This window comes from Triticum urartu, chromosome 6A (assembly GCF_056163025.1).
Source record: "Triticum urartu cultivar PI428250 chromosome 6A, HENAU_Tu73, whole genome shotgun sequence".
Lineage (NCBI taxonomy): Eukaryota > Viridiplantae > Streptophyta > Magnoliopsida > Poales > Poaceae > Triticum > Triticum urartu.
This window is the reverse complement of record NC_141878.1, coordinates 12,939,225-12,946,183: the sequence shown is the minus strand read 5'-3', so window position 1 is coordinate 12,946,183 and position 6,959 is coordinate 12,939,225.

The following is a 6,959-nucleotide window of genomic DNA, read 5'->3' as shown; positions in this document are numbered from 1 at the left end:
ACTATTGACCCAAGACATGATTCAGAGCTGATGCATATAATGCTATAAGTTCGGGGTTCCGCACTGTCGAAAGTGTTCAGACTTTTCTTGCCGTGTTATGGGGTACACTGAAGCCCCTGGCATACTGAACGTACCAGAATGTACGTGAGCAACTTGTCGTGAATAGTCAAACAAGGAAAAAAGAAGAAGATGAAGAAATTTAATAATAAGCTGACGCTGTGCATTGTTATTTATAGGATACGTCAAAGCGTATGTGTATAAGTAGTACAATAAGCAAAAATAGGACTATCTGACATGTCCGATCCAAGGGCAAGCTGCGTGCGGGTATGTAAAACATGTATAACGATCGGTATGAGATACCACCTGGGTATTCCCTTGTACGTCAAAGCTTCTTGCTCCCTTGGTGCTTCCCTCCCATGATGGGTCCGATGATCTAGCTATCGGAGAGGGCCTTCAGAGAATAGGCTCCTGAAGGAAGAAAATGATAAAGATATACTGTTCCTGAGGCGGTTGAACCGCATTGTGGGATGTGCCATAGCCATGCCTCCGCCTATACCCATGGTATCTTTAGTGTGTAGTTATGTACGCGTGGCGCAGATTTCGTCGCTTGACTGGGACTAGGACGGAGGCCGAATTGCTAGGCGAGCTCTAAACGCGCCTGGTGATTCTATTGCAGGTTATTCCGGACTCACTTGAATGTGTCTGTGCGCCTTGTCGCCGAATTGGAGGTTTGCATCAAAAGGGTGCATTGCACTTCTGGTGCAAGGGCCGCAGTGTGCTCCTCCGTGCGGAGCGAGCGTTCTGTGTTTCTATTAACTGTTATAACCCCGCGAGGTCCTGGCATTTTGAGCTTGAGGTATGCATAATGCAGTACCGCATTGAATCTAGCGAATGCGGTTCCTCCGAGTAGTGCGTGATAGCCACTGCGGAAGGGGACTGAGGGAGTCCTGTATTAGGGGTTCTCCAGACAGCCGGACTATCTCCATTGGCCGGACTATTAGACTATGAAGATACAAGATTGAAGACTTCGTCTCATGTCTGGATGGGACTCTACTTGGCATGGAAGGCAAGCTAGGCAATACAGATATGGATATCTCCTCCTTTGTAACCGACCTTGTGTAACCCTAACCCTCTCCGGTGTCTATATAAACCGAAGGGTTTTAGTCCGTAGGACAACAACCACAACATACAATCATACCATAGGCTAGCTTCTAGGGTTTAGCTCTCTGATCTCGTGGTAGATCTACTCTTGTACTACCCATATCATCAATATTAATCAAGCAGGACGTAGGGTTTACCTCCATCAAGAGGGCCCGACCTTGGGTAAAACATTGTGTCCCCTGCCTCCTGTTACCATCCGGCCTAGACGCATAGTTCGGGACCCCCTACCTGAGATCCGCCGGTTTTGACACCGACATTGGTGCTTTCATTGAGAGTTCCTCTATGTCGTCACCTTTAGGCCCGATGGCTCCTCCGATCATCAAGAACGATGCGGTCCAGGGTGAGACCTTTCTCCCCAGACAGATCTTTGTGTTCGGCGGCTTTGCACTGCGGGCTAATTCGCTTGGCCATCTGGAGCAGATTGAAAGCTACACTCCCGGCCATCAGGTCAGATTTGGAAGTTTGAACTACACGGCTGACATCCGTGGAGACTTGATCTTTGACGGATTCAAGCCACAGCCGGGCGCGCCGCACTGTCACGATGGGTATGACCTAGCTCTGCTGCCGAACAGTACCCCAGAGGCCGCGCCCGCATCAGTACTCGAGGACGGGTGGCTAGACACCGCCTCAGGGGCTGCAGTCTTAATGGCGATCGAGCCGAACACCAGTCTAATCCTCCGCGAAGCCCGTGACTCCAAGGTGTCGGACTCTTTTCCGGACTCCGAACCGTCTGCGCCCCTGCCAATCGAATCCGATTGGGCGCCGATCATGGAATTCACCTCCGCGGATATCTTTCAGCACTCGCCCTTCGTCGACATACTGAACTCATTAAGGTCTCTCTCCTTTTCAGGAGAATCCTGGCCGAACTATGTCCGACAGGACTGGGATGCGGACGACGAAGAAATTCGAGGCCCACCCACCACCCACTTGGTAGCCACTGTCGATGACTCAACCGACATGCTTTACTTCGACTTCAAAAACATCGACGGTATGGACGACGATGTGGGAGGCGAAGAGGAACCACCGCCCATAGGGCGCCGGACGTCCACCTCATCATATGACGTATACATGGTGGACACACCAAAAGAAGATGATGACGAGGAACAGAAGGACGCGACGAAGGCTTGTCCCCTCGAGAAGCAGTCAAAGCGGCGGCGTAAGCACCGCCCCAAATCCCGCCTCGGTGGAAATAACAATCATACAGACCCAGCATTGGAGTAGGGCGAACCACTGCCGGACCACGGCAATACGGAAAATCAAACCGAACAAACCAATTCTGTCAAAGATAATAGTCCGGATGACATATCGCCGGACAGGTACCTGGAGCAGCAGAATGCCCGTCAAAGGCTTGTTGCCACCGCGGGGAGTCTGAAAAAGCAGAAGCAAAGGCTCAAGGCTGCGCAGGACACACTCCAAATCAGATGGAGTAAAGTACTCAACACAGCAGCGAAGTATGGTGGTAATCGCCCCACCAAGAGCTACCCGAAGCGGAAGTTGCTACCCGAGTTCGATGAGGAGGCCCCAGATCCCCCACAACCAAAAATCAAAATGGCCACCTGGACGGATAGACGACCTCACGGCCAACATGGAGCGGCAAACAACGGCACTCACAAGCCAATAAGCGATCCACACGAGGGCTCGCACCAAAAGGACGGCGCAACCAGATCCATCTATGGACCACGCAAGCGCGCCCCAGCATATGATGTAACACAACAAACATCAGAACAACGCGATACACCTAGATACAGGGGTGCTGCACACCCCCTATGTTTCACCGATGAGGTGCTGGACCATGAATTTCCAGAGGGATTCAAACCTGTAAACATAGAGGCATACGACGGAACAACAGACCCTGGGGTCTGGATTGAGGACTACATCCTCCATATCCATATGGCTCGAGGATATGATCTCCACGCCATCAAGTACTTACCCCTCAAGCTCAAAGGTCCAGCTCGGCACTGGCTTAAAAGCCTCCCCGAAAACTCCATTGGAACCTAGGCAGAGCTCGAAGACGCTTTTCAGGCAAATTTTCAAGGGACTTATGTCCGACACCCGGATGCAGACGATTTGAGTCATATAACTCAACAACCCGGAGAGTCAGCCCGAAAGCTTTGGAACAGCTTTCTTACTAAGAAGAACCAAATAGTTGACTGCCCGGACGCTGAAGCCTTGGCAGCTTTTAAGCATAGCGTCTGCGACGAATGGCTTGCCAGACACCTCGGCCAAGAAAAGCCGAGAACAATGGAAGCATTAACAAGCCTCATGACCCGCTTTTGCGCGGGTGAGGACAGCTGGCTAGTCAGATGCAGCATCAGCGACCCAAGCACATCCGAAGTTAGAGATGAAAATGGGAAATCACGACGCAGCAAAAATAATAAGCGTCGGAATAAAGAAGACATCCCGAAGAGCACAGCGGTAAACGCCGGATTCCGAAGCTCTCGGCCAGTTCAACAAAAGCCGCCCTCTAAAGGCGCCAGAGATGAACTGTCCAGCCTGAACAAAATTCTGGACCAAGTATGTCAGATCCATAGCACCCCTGGTAAACCCGCTAATCATACCGACAGAGAAGGTTGAGTCTTCAAGCAGTCCGACAAGCTCAACGCCGTACACAAGGGGGAGGATACAACAAGCGAAGATGAGGATGAGCCTCTCAAGCAAGACACTGGGGAACAAAAGAAGTTTCCATTAGAAGTCAAAACAGTCAACGTATTACACGTGATCAAGGGAAGCAAAGCGGCCCTCCCAGATAAATATGCCCAAGGGCCTATCACTGCGAAACCCTGCCACTGGTCATCTCAACCGGTCACTTTCGACCATTGTGATTACTCAGCAAGTATCCGGCGGGCAGGATGGGCTCCCCCGGTATTAGACCCAATAATTGACGGATACCACTTTGCACGAGTCCTGATGGACGGTGGCAGCAGTTTAAACCTGATATACCAGGATACAATCCGTGAAATGGGGATAGACCCAACGAAAATTTGCCATAGCAACGCTACCTTTAAAGGAGTAACGCCAGGCCCAGGGGCTCACTGCGCGGGCTCCCTGCTACTAAAGGTTATATTCGGCTTCCCCGATAACTCCCGTAGTGAACATTTAACCTTCCACATTGCTCCGTTCCAATGCGGTTATCAAGCACTACTTGGACGCAAAGCTTTTGCTCGCTTTAATGCAATACCGCATTACGGTTCCCTCACGCTCAAGATGCCCGGTCCACGTGGCATCATTACAGTGAACGGAAGTATTAAGCGATCTTTGCGCGCCGAAGAGAATGCGACTGCCTTGGCAGCCGCACACTAAAAACGGCCTCACCAACTAAAGCATTTGATAGGTCGTCAAGACCACAGACGCGGTTAGATGAGTCCGGCGCTGCTATATGTAATTTGTACCGGATTGATCGCCACACCCCTATTACAAATACAAGGGGCTCAAACGCGCGCAGACAAGTGGCAATTTCTACTCATTTCTAGTTATACATGGTTTCTTTATAAAAACCTACTTTTTGCACGACAACTTTTTCACCTAAGTTCCTCTCTTTTACAGATGGCCATCGCGCCACACCCGTCCAGGATACGGCACAATGGAGACACAGGCGCAGACGTGCAGCAGAGACCCGCTCCAAGGATTCTTTTTAGATTAAGACCCTGCGTAAACCTTTTTTACTGTCTCTTATTGATACACATCCACCGAATTCTCAGCACAATTGGGAAGGATGCTGACGTCTTGGCATGTGGCCACGTCAGAGTAATGCACGTACCTGGACACAAGGGGCTTCTTACAAAGGGCACTATTTAGGCCCAGTTTATACCATAAAGACCGAATACCTCAGGGAGTGTTCGGCGTCGCGAGTTTGGCCTTATATGCATCAGCTCTGAATCATTGTCTTTGGTCAAATGTTGGGTTTGACCGGCTCCTGTGTTTTGGTGCCTTACATTCCGCTTTATCGGCTAAGGCAGCAGCAGGACAACTACTGTGATTGTGCCCTTGTTCATCCGGACGAGCACCTCAGTAGAGAAAGCCGAAAACTGACTGTCATGATATAGCGTGAGACTGGTCAACCACTTGATGACCTATCAGAATGTTAGAATTCCTCCGCCTTAACGAAGGGCCGTTTTCCGGCCAGGCATGTACGCACCCCGCGATCGGGAGAGTGCGGAGCCACCAGGGGCTATCTAGTAGCCCCATTGTCAAATTCCTATGGCTAAGTGAAAGTTTTAAAGCATTATAGTCCGATTGCCTCGCTCGCTGCGCTATCACCTCCTTAATAGGACCAAGACGTTGGGTTAAGTGTGAGCACTTGTTTTTTGCGAGCACCTCCGCATTATATGTGTGGGGGCTGAAGCCGATGACTGCAATCTTTCAGGTTATACACATGTATACATAAACGACCGCACAGGGGGCATCATATTACTTTCAGGCAAAAGTATAAACACAGCCTTATAAAATTTCATAAAAACATTGTGTTTACAATGGGAATACATATCACTCAAACATAATATTCTTTGAGCACTGGGCCTCTATCAAACGAGCACCATCGAGAACCTCCTCGAAATAGTGCTCGACAGCCACTCGGCCTATGGCCGAACCCTGCGCCGCAACAGTGGTAGCGTCCATCTCCACCCAGTATGCTTTAACACGGGCAAGGGCCATCCGCGAGCCTTCTATGCACGCCGACCTCTTCATCGCATTAATGCGCGGCACCGCACCAAGGAATTGCTGCACTAAACTAAAATAGCTATTCGGCTTTGGCTTTTCCGGCCATAGCTGATCCACGACAGACCTCATGGCGAATCCGTACAACCTATTTATTTCGGCCCATTCGGCTAGCTGATCAATCAATGGAAGCGGACGCTCTGGAACATTGAATTGCGACCAGAACAGCTTGTCCACCTCACGATCTGTTTGACCTTGGAAGTATTTGGCCGCATCGGCAGCGCTCGCCGCTAACTCCATATATGCATCCGCCGAACTCCACAGCCGATCCAGAGGGGCATACCGTGGATCTCCGAACTTCCTCCGTAGCATGAAGGGCTTCCCAGCCGTAATATCCCCGGCTTCCCGCAGCTCCTCCTTCTTCGCTCTCATAGCAGAGCGGCTGTCTTTCTTCGCCATCGTGGCCTTCTCAAGGTCCGTTGCCTTCGCCTGGTTTTCTTTTTCAAGGAGCCGGCAACGGTCGGCAGTGTCTTTTAATTCTACGGCCATCTTGGCCATCTTCTCTTTGCTCTCGCAATGTGTGGCCTTCTCGGCTTTCAACTCTTCGACCGCCTTCAAAGCAGCCGCATTACTAATCCTCACTTGTTCCTTGGCTCGGGCAAGTTCTGCCCGCAAGGTTTCCACGGTGGCAGCTCCATCTGCAGTCACAACATAATTAAAGATACTGGCATCATGCTGCTCTTACTACATGGCATTCACCAGAAAATAACACTTACCCTGTGCCTCGTCAAGCCTCTTGTTAACAAGCTCGATGTCGGCATGTGCCGCATCCAGTTGCCGTTTTAATTCGGCAAACTCACTAGTCCGGCTAGGCACCGGAGCTTCCACCGCCTGCACATAAAAGCAGTCTGGTTATCGCCTGGGACTATGATCATCTGTTCGCCGCCGTTCTCGATGACAACCAGAGTCTCAGGGGCTACTATCTACACAGGGCACACCTAACATGTGCGATACTATCACATATTATCTCACGTACCTCAAAGCCTGTCAGTAGACTCATAAAGGCTTCATGTAGTCCACTTTCGGTGGACGAAATTCTTTCCATCACCGTACCCATCAGCGTACGGTGTTCTTTTGAGATGGCC